Source organism: Lactuca sativa, chromosome 3 (genome assembly GCF_002870075.4).
Source record: "Lactuca sativa cultivar Salinas chromosome 3, Lsat_Salinas_v11, whole genome shotgun sequence".
NCBI classification, from domain to species: domain Eukaryota; kingdom Viridiplantae; phylum Streptophyta; class Magnoliopsida; order Asterales; family Asteraceae; genus Lactuca; species Lactuca sativa.
In genome coordinates this window covers 199141183-199160886 of record NC_056625.2, presented here as the reverse complement: position 1 = coordinate 199160886, position 19704 = coordinate 199141183, and positions in this window count along the sequence as shown.

Below are 19704 nucleotides of genomic sequence, written 5' to 3'. Positions count from 1 at the left end.
ACAATCTATTATCTACCCGAATCTATATATATTCATGCTTAGTATACATTAGGTCATCATAAGGGTACCAAGTATGGATCAGGTTATAAGATACAGAGTCAAAGCATAGTTTTTCTAGTACAAATCAAACTTTTCAAAGTCAATACTTTTGATATACAAAACTAGAGATTTCCCAGAAAGCGCTTAATCCATTTTTATTAGGCAGTACAGTTTTAAAAGACTTTAAGTGAGTTAACTCTAAAATACCTTAGTTTATACACCATGTTTATATATAAAGCTAATATCCAATAGCTAGTTAAATGTGTGTTTTCCCCCGATGTCCTGTTCTCGTTGGATTGTGGGCTTAGGGCAGCTTCCCCCAATTAACTATCTACCTTATATCAAATTTTATATAGCAGTATAAACAAAACTATTATAAAAGTAATCACTGTAGTCATTATTTTAATATAAGAAATATAGGTTTTCTTGAAAGAACTCTCCATTAGATATAAAGGAACAATTACAAATAACTCCATGAGTAACAAGTGAATACACCAAGGTTATATATGACAACGATCAAATAACCAATGGAATGTGTGCTATCCGCCCTACTTACTGTCCCCTTTGGGTTGAGAGTTAGGGAAGATGCGCACAATCGATTGTTTATTTACTCTGAGGATATAACTTGTACCCACTTAGTACGCATATAAAGGCTTGTAATGTCATTTTACTTAACTTCCATTAAAGTAGGAAATATAGGATTTTCTAGAGGAACAGGCAAACTTTTCAAAACAAAACTTATAGCTTACACCACTTTTACATATACATTTTCAAACAACACTTTACAACTTACTCACATCACTAAAATCATATGAACTCACCAGCTTAATTGCTGATCAACTCTTTCAAATAACTTGTATTCTCAGGAGACTATTAGACAGGTGCTCGTGCTGGGGATTTAGAAGATGAAGCATTTCAACTTCAAGTCTTACTTTGTTATTTGTGTATGAATTCTATGTTTTGTGAACACACTTTTTAAACACTTTCTTTTGAAATGAAATGGTTGTTTATTACTTGCTTACCATATACATATCTCATGATACTTTACATGACGTCCTCCACCCCCGAACGTTTCCGCCGTTCCGGTTTTGGGGTGTGACAAGGTGTGCTTGAGAGATGTAAAAGTTGAGTGTGTAAGTGTGTGTTATTTATGTAGACTAGATCTAGATCCTGTTTTTGCAAGACCATACATATTCAATACATCTCTTAAACACCGAAATCACCGTGTTCATTGTGCAATCTTTAATTCCGCATGCCAAACCATGTTCTATAATCACTACACTCCGAGAAAAAAATAGCTTAGTATATTATATATCAGTAGAAACTATTTATTCCGTAGGACGCTATTAGTTATCACACTCGTCAACATTAACCCGCGAAGCCCGAGCCACAAACTTTCTATTGTGAGTATTCACAACCCCCTTTTTATTGTTTTTCATGTTTTGGGGTGGAACGTGTGGTACTATTTTAAGAACTCGTTGAACTTGCTTTATGAACTTGATGAACTTTGTTTTATGAACTTGTTGAGATATGTTTTGTGAACTTTTTGAACTTAGAACAATGCTGTATATTGAACTTTTTCTATGAACTTTGTGATATGAACTCTATGTTATGAACTTTGTGTTAAGTGCCCGAGAACCGAATTACAGCCTATTAACTCGTATTCGAGCCGATGGTTTTATGGATAGCGCTATTTGAGGTAGACAACCCGCACTCACCCAGAACAACGAGTGCATATTTCCATGAACTGACATCATGGGAACCATGGACATGATGGAATGGGGGCAAGAACGGCCGTTAGGCTTGGTTGTGAACGAAATGCAAGGGAATTCATCATTTTATGAACTAGAACTTTTATTGAAAAAACTATATTTTCTTGTTAGAAAATGTACTATTATAAACCTGTGAACTCACCATCTATTTTATAGTTGTGACAACTGTCAAAACTCAGGTTAGGACTCATCTAGAACCTTGTCATTTCCTTGCGTGCGCCTAACTTGGCTTTAGAAGCAACAAGTTGAGCTAGATCGCGACTTAATATATCCCTCGGAACAAGTAGTGTAACATAGATTGTACAAAGTAGTCACATTGGTATGTGAATACTCCAACTAGGTTGTAAAGTGCCAAAGTTCAATCGCAAAACTAGACATGAAACGGTGTTCAATAGATCACAACTCAAGGTTAAGTTAAACACCCTAATTTATTAATCGGAACATATGACGTGCTAAACTAGTTTAAGTAATTATCAAACTCAATTTAATTAAATCATGATTTGATTTAATTACAAGTTGGAAATAATATCCACATATCATAATTTGAATCATGAGCCAAAAATATAATCCAAGGATTGTCTAATCCTACATTCATATGTTATGAACCTTTATTTCGTTTATTTGAAAAAAAAATTTGAATTTATAAAAATCAAATCATAAGTTACCATTTTTATAACTTAATTCAAGATGATTCAAGTTTATGAATTTATTTCTAAAAACAAATAGTCCAATAAAAACCAAGAAAAAAACTCTTGGAAGTTCATGAAAATACTTAGAGTTTTATAAAAGTTAAAGCTAAATTTTTATAAAACTTAAGGGAAGGCTTTAAGAGGGTACTCTTACCAAGAAAAGCCTCATAATAACCCCCTCTCCTCCCCAAAAATTCGACCATCCACAACCTCTACACTCCTCCTCTCTCTCTCTCTCACTCACTCATTATTGCTCCTTATGCAAAATCCCAAGGTCAGATTTTGCATGTCAATGTGAGAGAGAAAAACCGACCTTAGGTACAATTTCTGTGGGAGAGATTTTTTCAGTTCATTTTACAGATGTTAGACATCATTTATGGAGTTTTGTGGCCGATTTTAATGAAGTATAGACTGAAAGAGATGACCAGAGAGATGGTCTATCTAGAGAGACAGAATCTCAATTTCTCTCTTCCTTCTCTCTAGAAACCTCACATTCTCTCTCTAAAAATCAGCCCCTAAACCACGATTTTTTAGCCTTATTTTGGGTGTTCTTTAAGCTTCATATCAAAGGGTAAGTTATTATCATACACCTCTTGAAGATCCATAACAAAGTTTACAAGTTCTACTCACTTTCTCCTTCAAATTTTCGATTTCTAAGGCATGTTCTTGCAAAGAACCTTTGTTTGATCTTGATGTTTGTAGATCACAACCAAAAACATGTTGAATGTTCTGTAAAATGGTGTTGATTTATGATCAAACAAAAGTCAACAGAAAATGTGAGCACATGCAAGCCTTATCTAGCACCAAAAACCGATTTTTCAAAAGCTTAGTATCATCTAGCTTGGTTGCATTTAAGATCAAATGGTTAGAAACAAGTATTTCTATAGAATATCTTTAATATAGTTTTTATTACTCAATGTAAGCAAAGAAAAGGATATCATTAGGTAAAATAGAAGTTTGAACTATGTTTTCATGAGTTTTACTCTTCAACATTCTTTCATATTCGTTTACTCAACTTTTAAAGGGCATAACTCACACATTTCTTGACCAAATAAGGATATTCATTTTCTGCGGACTAGTTCCATGGATTGAATTTCGAACACAGTTGGCCTTACTGTAAAACGTTAGAAATATGATTTTTCATGATTTTTACAAAACAGTTGCGCAAACAGAACTTTTTCTGTGACCACTAGTTTTGCATTACATGATCAAAGACCATAACATCCAAAATAAATATGGATAAAATTATTTTAGGAACTTCAAATAATTATCTCAGAGTGCATAAAATTTCATGAACAAAAACATTATAGAAGTTTCTACAAAAATTGTTGAACTTCCAGCTACATTTGGAACTAATGCACTAGCTAGTGCTACATTCCTAAACTTCTTGGGTTTGAATACCCCCATTTAGCTCCAAAATAAGTTTTAGTCAAATTGTTTTATGTAATATAATGGTTTCAAGAGATGTTCTATAAAACCCCAAGTGGTAGAACAAATTCTTAATTTTTCTACAAAAATAAATATTTAATGGCCAAAAATTCAAAATAAATACATACGGATGAAATAAAAATCTTAAAAGTTGTAGATCTAATTTGTGTACGAAATAAAAATTCCACCTAAATTTTTTATATAATTTGGTCACTGTTTGTTATTTTACTCGGATTTTTGATTTAGTTAGGACATTAATTTACAAAATTGGGTATTAAGACCCAAGAGCACAAACCAATATTTTTCCTTGCGTGGGAAGCACTAGGAGAACCTATGAAAATTAATTTGTGAATTTTTGCAACTGTTTACCATTTACTTTGAATTTTTCTTATTATTTAGACTTAAATTTCAAATAAATAACAAATGACCTTCAAAAATGTCTATAAAATTTCTGGACACTAATACCCTCTATTAGAACCAAAATATAAAGTTTTACAATTTTTGGAGTTCATTTTCATGCCTTTATGGATTTTTTTAACACAAGGCACCGTGAATTCAATAATACCAATAATGAACCGAACAAACTTTGGGCATTTTGCGACACCACTAGTTGGATAGGTAGATCTTAGATAGTGGTTTAGTGAATTTTATCTCACTAGAAACTATTTGTTTCGTAGGGCACTAGTAGAAGTCGATCTCTAGAACACCGGACCGCGAAGCTCGAACCGCAAACTCTCCCTAGTGAGTATTCACAACCCCCTTTTATTGTTTTCATGTTTTGGGGTGGAAAGCATGCTACTGTTTTATGAGCTATCCATACTATATTAATGAACTTAGAATGATCTTATTTTATGAACTTAATGAACTTGAAACGATATTGTTTTGTGAACTTAATGAACTTGGAACGATATTGTTTAATGAACTTGATGAACTTGGAAAGATACTCTTTTATGAACTTTCTGTTATGAACCTGTGCTATGAATTTCATACGATGAACTCTTGATATGAGCTTTGTGATATGAATTTGTTATGAACTTTGTATGTTAAGTCCCCGAGAACCGAACTACAACCTATTAACTCATATTTCGAGCCGACGGTCTTATGGATAACGTTATTTGGAGTAGACAATCCCCACTCAGCCAGATTCGTGAGTGTATATTTCGATGAAGTGACATCATGGGAACGATGGACATGATGGAATGGGGCGAGAACGGTCGTTAGGCTTGGTTGTGAACGGAGTGTTTTGGCATTCAACACTCATTTTGAGTTGGAACTTTTGTTGAACAAATCTATATTTTCTTACTAAAATGTTGTACCTTTATAAACGTGTGAACTCATCAACTATTTTATAGTTGACCCTCGTTTTTGCATGCTTTTCAGGAAACAGTCAGTGAGCCAGTTTAAGACGCCATAATGATTTATGTTCATTGCTCTTGTTATGTACTAGACTATGCAGTACGGAACAAAAATGTAATATTGTTTCAAATATGATGTAAACATAAAATTTCTCAATGGTTATGGTTGGTAATCGTATTTACCTTGTGTTATGACACCTTAGCCTGTCACCCTTCGTGCTTCTGCTTTAACGGGGCGTGACAGATTTGGTATCAGAGCCGAAAGTTATAGAGAATATCGGTTTTCCCTTGCCCTTGGGGGAAGCCTAAACTATAACCAACGAGTTAATAATCATACCATCTAGTATAACTAAATCGGGTAGTGCACTACTGGACCGTAATTATACATAGCCTGATCACCTATGTATAATTAAGGAAGAGCAAGTGCAATACTAGAGTTAGTTATAATGAGTGGTATGAATAACCTAGGTTCTTCTTCGACACTAAATAAAAAATAAGAAACCCTTAGGTGCATATAGCTACCAAGTTACATTAGGCTGCTAAATTGCTTCTAAACGCTAGGATTCCTTATGTACAGTTTAGTTGGGTCGAACTCTATGTCTCACGCTCCCGGATCGGGTGACGCATGAAGATACATTACTAGATGTGCATTAGTTAACTAATCTAGTACTGAGACAGAAAAGGACCCCTCTATGGGATCAGAGTCCAGAGAGGGGTTAGTAGTCAGCAACCTATACCCAGGATTCCTATGCACCATTCAACTATTTCATCGACTCCTTAGGTCGACATCTTCATCATTTTACAATGCGTACCTTACCGATGGGCCAAGTTATATCACTAGTCTCCCTAGGATGCTATAAGGATGGAACACCAGTTGTCTTGTAGTGTGCAACTAGTATAACAATAAGTATCTCCTAAATTTAGGAACCCATTGAGATATGTGGGATATAATGTAATGCATAAGATGAAAACGCCTTGTGAGCTTCAGGAGCTAAATACAAAATATTTTCAAACAACATTCAAGAAAATCTATTATTTCCCTAAGCTCTTACCTCAACCCCTAAGGTTAGATCCCTTCTAACATTATTTCAGTTCAAAGGGTGTAAGGTGGAGGAAAATCGACCCATTACGACATAATTCAATATCCGGAGGAGATATTACCTCTCAGGCATCATTATGGAGAACTACTTCATGATGGAAGGTACCACCATGGCATAGTCTTCTTATCCCATTTCAGGGACGTATTTGAACCTCACTTGACACGTATACAACCATAATTAGAGCATGTGTGGCCACTATGATATGTTATTCTAAGCAACCTTAGAAATACCCTTCATGAACAATGGCACCTAATTGACACCATCCCAATGTTGTCTCCTTGGATTATACATAAAGTGACTCGCTACTCCCAATATACAGGGAATGTTTGGCCTAGGGCATGTTTTCGTATACATTATGCTACCAACTAATTATTTGAAAAAGACCTTGGCCACTGCTTCTAGGTTGTTCTCTCTCTTTAGAGATTGATTCTTTGAAAGTCTTAAGTGACTTCTCAAATGCATATGTCCGGGGTTGCTCCTATTCTTAGGAATTTTTAGACCTACATCTTTCGAGCGAGTTTTAGAATACCATCAGCTATATTTCTCTCTATGCCCATTCCTAATATTTTCATAGAATTCCATAGGTCCTTCTGCTTAACTAATCCAGAGAACTATTTTTTCCAACCTTTCAATTCTCAACATGTAGACCCAAAAAGCAGCATGTTAGATATCTTGCCTTCGACCCAAAAATAATTCCAGAGCATTTATCTAGATTTCCTGTGCCTAGACAGGTTGAGCATAGAGTCGACCTAATTTATTGGGAAACACCTGTACCTAAAGCGTCGTACTGCTTAGCACCCTTCCAAAATACAAGAGCTGTTTGGTCAACTTCAGAAACCCCTCGAAAAAGGTTTCGTTCGTATAAATTCTTCATGATGGGATGCATTGGCACTATCTGTTAAAGAGAAAGACGGATTGAATCGATTGTACATTGGTTATAAAGAACGAAATAAGTTGACGATCAAACAATGACACCTTCTTCCTCAAATCAATGATCTGTTTGACTAATTATAAAATGTCTTGTACTTCTATAGGATTGCCCAACCCCCAAATGCAGTGACCCAAAAGTTAGGAAGTTCTTTTGGTAAAATCAATAAGAGGATGTATCCAAATTGGTAGAACAGAAGTTGTGCAACACCTTGTCCCTGATTGTACCAAAGGGTGTGGACAATGCTACAAAATATTGTGATACATTGCACCAATCCTAGGATTGCGCATTGATGCAAAAGGATGAGTTGCGTACACTTCAAGGCAATCAATGGTGCATGAGTAGAACTATACCGCACACAACCTAGAGTTAGGAACATTAGTATTCGCCTTTAAAATCTAGAGACATTACTTATATGAAACCAAATGCACTGTCTATGCAGACCACGAAGGCCTTCAACATATCTCAGAGTGAGGATGCTCAAACATGAGGCAAAGACATTGAGTAGCTTGTAAAGGCATTATAGCTCATTGGAAGATCGCATACTCGAATGAATCACTTGAATTCTCCTCTTGATACAAATGAGACTTCAGGCATTGCTAGTGAGTACTCACTCTTTGAAATTGTATCTCTGGATTCATTCCTGTCCATTCCATTAGCATTGGATATCTATTTCAGTATTCATATATGCTTAATAAGGGCATAATAATCATCTTTTCCATTTTTGATAATTTTCTCATTTTGGTATTCCACTTTGCGTAAATATGATTTCTCGAGTTTGAGCACGTCATTTCAGAACCTTTCGGTCATAATATATTTGTATTACATTACCAGAACGTCGATTTCAAAACATCTCTTATTTTAGTCCTTTATGCCACTTTTGTATTATAAATCATAAAAGTTTCCAAAACTAGAATTTTTTTAAAACTTTGATATATTTTTTTTCATAGAATTACTACCATTATGCTCTTAACTATTTTTAATTGACACATGAAGTGTATATTATCTCTTTTTTTGAGTATGTTTATAAGTCAAGTTTAAATTTGGAACGATAAACACGTATTTTGGACATTATACATTTAACTTCTTCATCCAAGCCTGTTATTTCGTTCCCTCGATACAATTTTCTTTGTGACAAGCAAAACATAGTATAAAACCTTGGTTCATTTTCAAGATACTCACTTTCAGATTTTAAGAACAACTTAATTAGTTTCCTTATGAAAGTTCTAGCATCGTTCTTGTAAAACTATAAGTGTTTACTTCCATTGATATTCTTGCATCTTTATCAACCCTTTATGACTCATTCTCTCTATGTAGTAAAGTATTCTTACCCCATCCATTATGATCAACTTCGTGATTAGCACATACTTTAGATCTATAAGCTTCCTCCATATAGAGCGTACCCTGTTTATGATCTCTAGAAACCACTAAATTTCTTTATGTTGCTTTACATGGCTAACCGCCATAAATAGCTTGGTAACCCTCACCATCGAGTTCGTATACCTTTATCGACATTCGCTTAAGGACTAGAATGAACATGACATCCCGCAAGTTCTAAATTTGTACCAAAGGATGCTTTGGGGACCACATCCCCAATGAGAATGATACCTTAGATCATATTGTGTACTACTCAAACTATCCCATTGTAGTTCTTTGGATTATTTATAGAACATATCAAATGACTAGAAGGAAGTGATGCCCCATGTCGTATTAATTAGAACTTTATTGAGGCATTGCCACAGTAAATAAGAGCATCATCATGAGAATTGTTTGCAACATTCACCTCTTTCGTACTCTTACATCAGAAGCTCTAGTCATCGTTAGAGTTCCAACATGAGATGTATTTCCCATTGCTCAGTTAACACCTCCTCCCCAACTTCTATGTTTCCCTTGGAACTCTATCTATACATGTGCTTATCAAGGATCCAATCATGAATGTTGTAAACACTTAGCTATCTAACCCTAATGGAGCTGCTAACTATTTCCCCGGTACTGGTCAAACTATCAAGTAAATGATAGTAATGGCAATAACAACACTACATCTTCTAACCTAATGGAAAAATAGGACATTCTTGAGGTAACTGAGTTGTGTTTATTCTCACGAATCGTCATAGAACTACCATTTCACATTCATGTTCCATAGCCAACAAATCAAGTTCACCGTGTTTGCAGTAAAGGATGTTTCATGCATTTTGGACAATGCTCATATCAAATTGTTGGTTTTCTCCATACTGGAAAGGATGTATGCACATCCTTCACCATTAATAATTTTAGGACTCCAAGTGCTTGTTGGTCTAGATGGTGCCGATCCTCTTGCGATTCATATGAGGTATTCAAACCACAAGGATGGTAGATATAATTTGTTTTAATGGAGATTGACAAGGACTGCTAAAGGAAACAATAGATTTAGATAGAGGTGGATCTATTGGCGTAATCTGCACACTTCCTTCCCATCCAAGAAGATTACCGAATGGAAAATCTTGCCTGGATTTACATAGATGAGATCATTGTACGTCGTGGAGTACCTATTTCCATTATTTTGGATAGGGAGTCTCCTTGTGTCACAAATATGGTAGTCACTTTAGAAAGCCTTTGTACACAATTAAACATAAGTACTACCTACCATCCTCAGATGTATGGAAAATAGAACGAACTATCCACACTTTGAAAGACATACTCCGAGCCCATATGATGAGTTTAGAGCTCCCAATAATTTTTTTTTTGATTTTTCCTATAACAAAACTATCATGTCAATGTAAATGTGCTCCCCTATGAAGCAGTGTACGGGCTTAAGTGTTGATCACCCCTTTGTTGGCTAGAAATTGGCGATAACAATTAATGAGGCTTGGTAAAGATCAAGAGAGCACTGACAAGATCATGAAAATACATGATAGAGTGAAAGGTGCTTGCGATCGTAAGAAGAGCTATGTTGATAAGCATAGGAAACCCTTGTGGGAGGTAAATTACTCTTCAAAATGTCACCTTGGAAAAGAATTTTACGCTTTGCAAAAAGAGGATAACTAATTCCTCGCTATGTAGGATCCTTCGATATTTTTGAGATGATCGGTCGACTGACATATAGGCTCAACATAACATAAGAACTTAGTGCGATACACGACATATTCCATGTGTCAAACCTCAAAAAGTGCTTGGTGGAGGAATCCCTGAACGTACCTCTAGAGGACCTCCAAAATAATGATCAACTAAAATTCATGGATGAACCCATAAAAATCATCAATCGGGAAGTTAAGTAGCCTAAACAAAGCAAAATCCTGATTGTGAAAGTTCGTTGGAATTCAAAGCACAAAGCAACGCTACATGGGAATGGGAGGATTTCATGAGGAACAAAAATCATCAACCATCTTCTACATCTGAACTAGTGGCATCGCCAGTTGAATTTCGAGAAGAAATTACCACGACTGGGGGAGACTGTGACAAGTGTCAAAACTCAGGTTAGGACTCATCTAGAACCTTGTCATTTCCTTGCGTGCACATAACTTGGCTTTAGAAGCAACAAGTTGAGCTAGATCGCGACTTAATATATCCCTCGGAACAAGTAGTGTAACATAGCTTGTACTAAGTAGTCACATTGGTATGTGAATACTCCAACTAGGTTGGAAAGTGCCAAAGTTCAATCTCAAAACTAGACATGAAACCATGTTCAATAGATCACAACTCAAGGTTAAGTTAAACACCCTAATTAATTAATTGGATCATATGACGTGCTAAACTTGAAGGGCCATTAATTATTGGTTTGGGCTAGGCATCAAGGCATGAATAGAATAGGGTGCAATATGTAAATTTTTGAGTCTTTTGTTTAGTTTTCGGTCAGGACATGGTGTGACCGAAAACTAGTTTTCGGTCTGCCTTGACCGAAAACTAGTTTTCGGTCTGCCTTGACCGAAAACTAGTTTTCGGTCTGCCTTGACCGAAAACTGTTTTCGGTCCATCTAGTATAAATAGGTCTAGTCTCTTTCATTTATAGGTTGTTGATGTTATCATCTCCTAGAGAGGTTTTCGGTCTTCCAAGTTGTATCAGACAATTTCACTGACTGAATTGTATGCAAGCTTGGTTTATTTCATCTTCTTCTACATTTCTTACACATTTTGACTGATCTTTGGATAGATCCAAAGGAGTTAGGACCTAACAATTGGTATCAGAGCGACTCCTTTGTCAATCAAGTGTGCTTCAGCATTTTTGGTTTTTGATCATTTGAGTTTTCAGCCCTAGAAGTTTGTTATTGCTTGGAATTTGAATATTAAGCTTATTTTGCATTGAGAAGAATCAGATCTGTTCTTGGGAATCTAATTTTGACTGAATTCATTTCATTTTCGGTCTAATTGTTCATCAACCGAAAACCTACTCATCAACTGAAGATCTAGTTCATCAATCGTCATCTGTCCAAATCTAAACCTCAACCGAAATCCTTAATCAAATATCTCAACCGAAAACCGAAAACCCCAAAACCCCAACCAAAAACTTAATCACTTTAGTTTTCCGTCAAGGAATTCTTTTTTCAACCTAGTTCTCGGTTAACCTAGTTTTCGGTCAGAAAACCATTTTCGGTCTAGACCTTCTATACCGAAACCCATTTTACTTTAATATTTTCATTTGTTTTTTTAATCAAATTATTCATTAAAATTAAAAATTTTTTTAGAAAAACAAAAATCAACAAAAACAAATCAAATGGATTCTCAAAGCATGACAGCACATCAGGAACTTGACTCCATCATCGGGAGAATCTCTCGAATTCCACCATTCTTGACTGCAGAAGGATTTCCAGAATGGAAGTACAAAATTGAAAAAATATCAAGATGATAGATTTCAAGATATGGCGCAGTATTCTTCGAGGACCAGTCAGAATCACCGTTGCTTTAGAGGATGGAACTTACGTAGACAAACTTGTTGAGAGCTATATAGATCAAGACTTTGAGAGGGTTGAGGAACAAGAGAAGGCCCTCGCAACACTTACTATGGCACTATCTGTAGAAATTGCTCAAGGATTCCGTGAGTATACTTCTGCAAAGGCACTTTGGGAAGCATTGATTGAGGTCTATGAGGGTAATAAGGATATGAAGCAGAGTCGCCAGGACACGCTTCGACAAAAATTCAACCTGTTCAATCGTGTTTTGGGTGAATCTCTTGAGAACCAGCTCCAAAGGTTTATTACACTTACTACTGAGATAAGCTCTACCGGTGTGTTTGTAACAAAATCAGAAATTAACAAGAAGTTGCTCAATTCACTTCCGAAATCATGGGACATGAATGTCTCAATGATCAAGAAGACCAAAGATCTGAATAGGCTGACTCTAGCAGAAACCATGGCAATCATCAAAGCTTGTGATCTTGAAGATAAGCAGAGAGATAAACCATATTAATTCTTATTTAACTGCGAATCTAGGGATTCAAGCCTCCAACAACACTTCTTTTTCAAGCTTCTCTGTTGCACAAGCACCTCTAGTTTCACCAGCTCCACACGTGTCTCAAGTTCAACCTTTCATGAGTTATCAGCCTACCTCATATGTCATTCCTTCCAGGCAACAAGTTCAAGTTTCTCAACCTCAGATTATTCCTCAGCAAGTTATTCCCAGTGTTGGCTCATCCACAAATGCACCTTCTCAGTCTCATGGATTCTGTGCTCAAGCCAAAGAAAAGGAAGAAAACATGGCTATTGCTACCAGTGTGGTCAACAGTTACAATGCGTTTATGGCTGGAGAACTCTCACAACAACTCTCTTATGCTGAGTTTGATCAAATTCATCCTGAAGTCATAGAAGAGATGGACATTAACTGGCAGATGGGCATGATTGTTCACATGGCAAAGTAATTTTCTAAGAAGACGGCCAAGAACAACTGGGGTGTGAATTCCAACAAAAGGGTTGGATTCATCAAAGGGAAGTTATGCTGCTATAATTGTCATGAGCCAAGACACTTTGCAAGGGAATGTACGAAGCCTGATAGACGTGAGAATGCTGATCGAAGCATGGTGTCGGTTACCTATGTCAACTCTAACAACAACAGGGGATCCTCATCCACCAATCATTCATCAACTAATCATTCTGCAAACATGGCGACGGTGGCTCAATCCTTTGATTGGGAAGATCAAATCCAGGCTCTGAACATTTCAGGACCTGAGAATGCTAATCTGGCCCAGATCAAGGATCTCAAGGAGGAAGAAGTGGAGGTAGATCCCGAAGAAGACATGATGAACCTCCAGTTTGCATTCATGGTGTAGACTACTCCTAAGTCATCGAAGCTCGAGGGACAATTGCGGAGGAGTATCGTCAGGCCTTGGTATGTCGATAGTGGCTGCTCCCGGCATATGACAGGAGATATCTCCTAATTGCATGACATTCAAACTTTTAATGGGGGCTATGTCTCTTTCGCGGGCGGTGAAGGCGGAAAAATAACGCAAAGAGGAACAGTGACGAACGGAGTGCTCAGCTTTAAAAATATCAACTATGCTACGGAACTGAAACACAGTCTGTTGAGTGTCTCCCAAATCTGTGACAAAGGATACTCAACACATTTCACTGATAAAGAATGTATTATTTTAAAGTCGGACATTGTCATCCTGGAAGAGTGGATCCTTGTGAAATCTAAGCGGGATGGGAATGCCTATATCATAGACATGAACAACAATGTCCCCGACGAAGTCACTTGCCTATTCTCCAAAGTCCAAGAACAAAATGCGATGTTGTGGCATCGTCGACTTGGTCACACAAACGCAAAGAACCTAAACTGTCTTCCCAAAAACGAATTGTTCCATGGTCTACCCGTCAGAGATTTCATAATCTTTGAAAAGTGTGTTTCCTGTGCTCAAGGAAAACATCATCGGAAACCACACCTGCCAAAGCAGATTAACTCCATCAGCCAGGTTCTTCAGTTGCTACATATGGATCTTTTTGGTCCGGTTAACGTTCTCGGCATCAATCGTAATTCATATTGTTTCGTTATGATAGACGATTTCTCTCGTTTTACGTGGGTCTTCTTTCTATCCAACAAAGCTGGGATTGCCGACCTCATCAAGAAATTCGTTGTAATGATTGAAAACCAAACAAATAACCGAGTGAAAGCGCTACGTACCGACAATGGAACAGAGTTCAAGAACGCTGTTCTTGATCATTTTTGTGCTGAGAAAGGAATCGTGTGTCAATTTAGTTCCGTTCGCACGCCACAGCAAAACGGTGTTGCTGAACGGAGGAATCGAACTGTTAAAGACGCTGCAAGGACGATGTTGTGTGGTTCCAAATTTCCAATTTTCTTCTGGGATGAGGCGATCAATACTGCTTGCTATGTTCAAAATCGTGTCTTAATCAGCAAGGCCCAGATGAAAATCCCGTATGAAATCTTATTTGGACACAAGCCATCAGTCAGTCATTTCCGAGTATTTGGCTACCCTTGCACCCTTCTCCACTTGGAATTCAACCCCAAATTTAATGCAAAAGCTGATGATTGTTACTTCGTTGGATACGCTGCTCGTACTGCATATCGGGTTTACAACAAAAAGACGAAACAGATCGTGGAGTCTTTTGATGTATGCTGGCTTGAAGAGAATGAGACAGACGCTAGGGTGGGTCCGGATTGGTTGTTTGATTACACATCTCTTTTCAAATAATTTAATGTATTGTATAATAACCAAGAAGAATCTACATCTAGCTCGAAGAATGCTATTGAAGACGAAGATGAAGAGGTTATCTATAGACCTCCATTGGCTCCTACAGATCCTTCGGTGACTTCTACTGTCACAAACGAACCTGTTTCATCTTCTATGGGTCCTTCAGCAAATGATGGAGCAGTTAACATCCGTAATCTTCCTGTCTCTATCAATGGCATTAACCATGCAATTCCCTCTCGCATTCAGCGCGACCATCCAATGGAGAATGTTATCGGCCAGCTGGGCGAAGGTGTTCATACGAGAAGTCAGAGTGGAGATGTCAACATGTGTCTCTACTCCTGCTTCATTTCTCAAATAGAGCCTAAAAACATTAATATGGCTTTGAATGAGCCCAGCTGGGTTGATGCAATGCATGATGAGCTTAATCAGTTTGAGAAGCTCGGGGTTTGGAAACTGGTGGAGTTGGGCAAAGGAAAGAAATCTCTTGACACCAGATGGGTCTTTTGGAACAAACAGGACGATTCAGGTGTCATTGTGCACAACAAGGCGAGATTAGTGGTTCGAGGGTTTCGGCAAATTGAGGGTCTTGATTATATGGAGGTTTATGCTCCGGTGGCGCGCTTGGAGGCCATTCGTATCTTCCTCACGTATGCTTCGTACATGAACTTTATCGTATACCAGATGGATGTCAAGATAGCTTTCTTGGATGGCAAGGTGAAGGAAGAGATGTATGTTGACCAACCTCCTGGTTTCGTTAACTCCAAGCTTCTTAATAATGTCTACAAGTTAGACAAAGCTTTGTATGGGTTGCATCAGGCTCCTAGAGCTTGGTATGCTACCCTTACTTAGCATTTACTCGATCACGGCTACAACCGAGGCACCATTGATCAGACCTTATTTCTCAAACATGTCGGTCCAGATCAAATATTGGTTCAAATCTACGCGGACGACATTATTTTCGGGTCGACTAGCCAACAACTTTGCAAAGAGTTCGAGGAGGTTATGAAGAAAAGGTTCGAGATGAGCTCGCTCAGGGAAATGACCACGTTTCTGGGGCTTCAAGTCAAACAATCTTCAACCGGAATCCTTATTCATCAAGCAAAGTATGTGGAAGATATGCTGGAGAAGTTCAGGTTCCGTGACGCTAAACTTGCTCTTACACCCATGGCGGAAAGACCACTCTTGGTTCCTGATCTTGAGGGCGAATCCGTAGATCAGACGTACTACAAATCAATGATCGGATCGCTCATGTATCTAACTGCAAGTCACCCAGATGTAATGTTTGCGGTCTGTCAGTGCGCTCGCTATCAGGGTAATCCTGAACTATCTCATCTTATTGCTATAAAAAGGATTTTTCGGTACCTCAAAGGCAGCCACAGGCTGGGTCTTTGGTATCCAAAAAATCACGAATTTGACCTTTATGCTTTTGCAGACAACAATTATGGAGGATGCGAGCTTGATAGAAAATCGACTTCAGGAGGATGCCAATTTCTGGGAGATAGGTTGGTTTCATGGCAGTGCAAGAAGCAACACACCGTCTCGACCTCAACAGCAGAAGCGGAGTATGTCGCTACGTCTGCTTGTTGTTCTCAAGTGATATGGATCCAACATCAGCTATTGGACTACGGTTTGAATATTCAAGAAACCCATATTTTTTGTGATAATGAGGCTGCGATTCAAATTGTTAAAAATCCAGTCTAGCACTCCAAGACCAAGCATATCGATATTAAAGTGCATTTTATTCGAGATTGTTATGAGCCGTTGCGCATTCGGCTAGAACAGTTCCTACTGCTAATAATGTAGCGGATCTGTTCACCAAGCCGTTTAACAAAGTTCACTTCGATATGCTGGTCAACTTTTTGAAAATGATTCGCTTCGAGGATTAATTTTTGTTAGGTTAGTTTAAATTTGTGCATTTTAATTTCATTCTCACCCATGCACAAATTTAGGGGGAGAAATAAACAAAAACCAAACAAAAATTAGAAAATATATAAAAACCATAAACATCAAAAAAATCATAAAATTTAAAAATAGTTCTGTGAAGTGATCATTTGGGAAGTGATATCAGCTTGTGATAACAGACAATCTGAGTCTGTGTAAACGACCAAAGCTGAATTGTATAGGCTCTGTGCTTGATGCGCTGGTAGGCACGAAAGATTCAAAGGACTTGACTAGGTGCATATGAACTTAAGGAATCTAGAGACTTGATAAATTCTGACCTAGATAGTTCCATTTAGCCTGACAATACGACGCTCAGATTGGTTGAGTAGGGAGATATGCATGAGAATCCACCAGTTACACAAAAGGAACCTGTATCAAGATATGTGGTTTTACTTTTCCTCGATGTGCGGACTTTGTCCTTAATTCCAGTATTGACAGGGTGACTGGGAAATTCCGATAAATTAGGTCTGTAGAAAGTTATTTTCTTTCTTTCTTTCTGTCAGTCATATGTTGCATCCTCTGTGTGATCGAAAGATCTGACCTGGACTGTAACATATGCAACTCTATTTCTCTGCATCTTCTTATCTACACAATTCTTCCTATCTGTTAGTCATATGTTGTCTCCTCTGCGTGATTCATAATCCGACCTGGTACACAACATATGCACCTTCTACTTCTTAACCCCTCTAAAATTCTGGTTAGTCATATGTTTCACTCTCTGTGTGATTGAAAAATCCGACCTAAGTGTATGACATATGCATTCTAAATCTATTCTTTCTATGAATAATAGTCTGCTCACCTAAAGTAAGGAGTATTCTGGAAGTTCTTGATTATTGGGGCATATCAGGAAGCGGGAAACATGTTCTAGTACACTTAAAATTGAACGATACTAGATTGTATGTAGATCTCGCTGCTCAATTTAGGTGGACAACAATATCCTTGGTCGTCGTCTGATAAATGGTCTTTAGGAATTTATTTTATCTGGTAACCTAGGATCATTGTGCCCTATCACTAATAGAATTCCTAAAATCCGTCACAATTTTTCGTGCTTATTTGGACCACAATACCAGCGATCGACCAGATCTATTCATGAAAGGAGAGATAATGATAAACAGATTAATGATTGTCTTACAACTATGATCCTAAATCACAAAATTATTAATAGGATTAATTTTAGGTTTAAATTAAAATTCTAGCAGTTAAAATTTTATATTTCTCGTTTATTTTATTTTATTTTTATTTTTATTTTTAGGATTTATAATTCTTAAAATTTTTATTTTTATTTTCATTTTATTTTATTTTAGTTTTAGTTGAATTAATCCTCAAAGAGTATTATTTTTAACAAAAAGTATTGGGTATTGGGCTTATTTTTTTTAAGGAATGTGCAGCCCATTAGGTTTGGGAACCGGGTTTGGATCCAGTTTCCAAACCGGATATATAAAGTGAAAAAGAAAAGGTTCTCGGTTCCTTTATCTCTTTTCTTTCTCTGAATACCGAAAACTCTTCACATCCTCTCAAAATCGAAATTTTTTTGTGTCGTTAATCCGAAATCGTTCTCAAATTCTTGCAGGTACATAGATTCCGATCACATTCATGTAACTTTTACTGAAAAACAACCATGAAATCATCGCTAAATCGACAAAAACTTGTCTGTCGGAGCTTTCGGTCACCATAGGATTTCGGTCTGAGCCATCAGCCGTAAAACGACCTTCGGTCCAAGCCGAGCTGTTTTCGGTTGAGCCGGCTCATAGATGTTTTCGGTCTAAGCTGATGGCTTAGTCGGCTTTCGGTCTAAGCCGATGGCTTAGATGGTTTTCGGTCTAGCTCCCTTTCGGCTCTTTTAGGCTTTTTGTCTTGACTAAGTGTTTAGTCCTTGGGTTTTCAGTCAACAATCTTGACCGAGAACCTATTTTTGGAATTTAAGAAATTAAAATTAATTAAAAGGCCAAAATTAAAGGAAATTAAATTGAGAAATAAAACTTAATTTTTAATTAAATGATTTCTCATCCGACTTATGTTTTGCAGTAACAATGGCAAGTCTGAAGATAGCTGAGAGCCACAACGTTTCCATCATTCTTGGTGAACCTCCAATGGGGCATGAATATTTCAAATCCATGATGGTCAGGTTGCGGGAATGCTGCATTTCCACTACACTCACCTGGAACCCAATCATCTACATGGATTTGATCAATGAATTCTGGAGATCAGCAAGAGTCCTGAACGGAGACAACGGGATGCAATCAATTGAAGCCAAAGTGCAAGGACACAAAATTGTCATCTCAGAGCAGTTTATCAGAGACACTTCGAACAACGATGACAAGACTGCCTATCCAACCACTGTTGATTTGGGGACAGTCGATGACTACCTTGAGAAGTTGGGCTATGAAGGTGATTTTCCACCTACCATCAAGAAGCTATTACCCCCATACTGGAGGTTTTAGCTCATGTGTTTGTTAACTGCGTGTCAGGGCGCAAGGGTGGATCAGATGAAATTTCTTCAAGAAACACTCAAGCTATTGTTGCGCTGGCAGCAGGGATTAATTTCAATTTCTCTAGATTCATTCTAGAAGAAATGGTTACCAATCTTAACAAGAAGGTGAAGGACCAATTCCTGCTGTATCCTCGGTTTATCTAAATCTTTCTCAAATGCTTGTTCCCATACATTGTCAAGACGGGAGAGATTTTAGACTTGAAGGCCTTTGGACCGAACACAATTAGCCTGATCAAGCAAAATCAAAAAGGGAAAGTAATGTTCCAAGGAAGGCTCCCCTTCGAAAAGTTTGGTAAGTTTGCTGAGCTGACCGATTCATCTGAATCCCGTGGATCATTTGAAA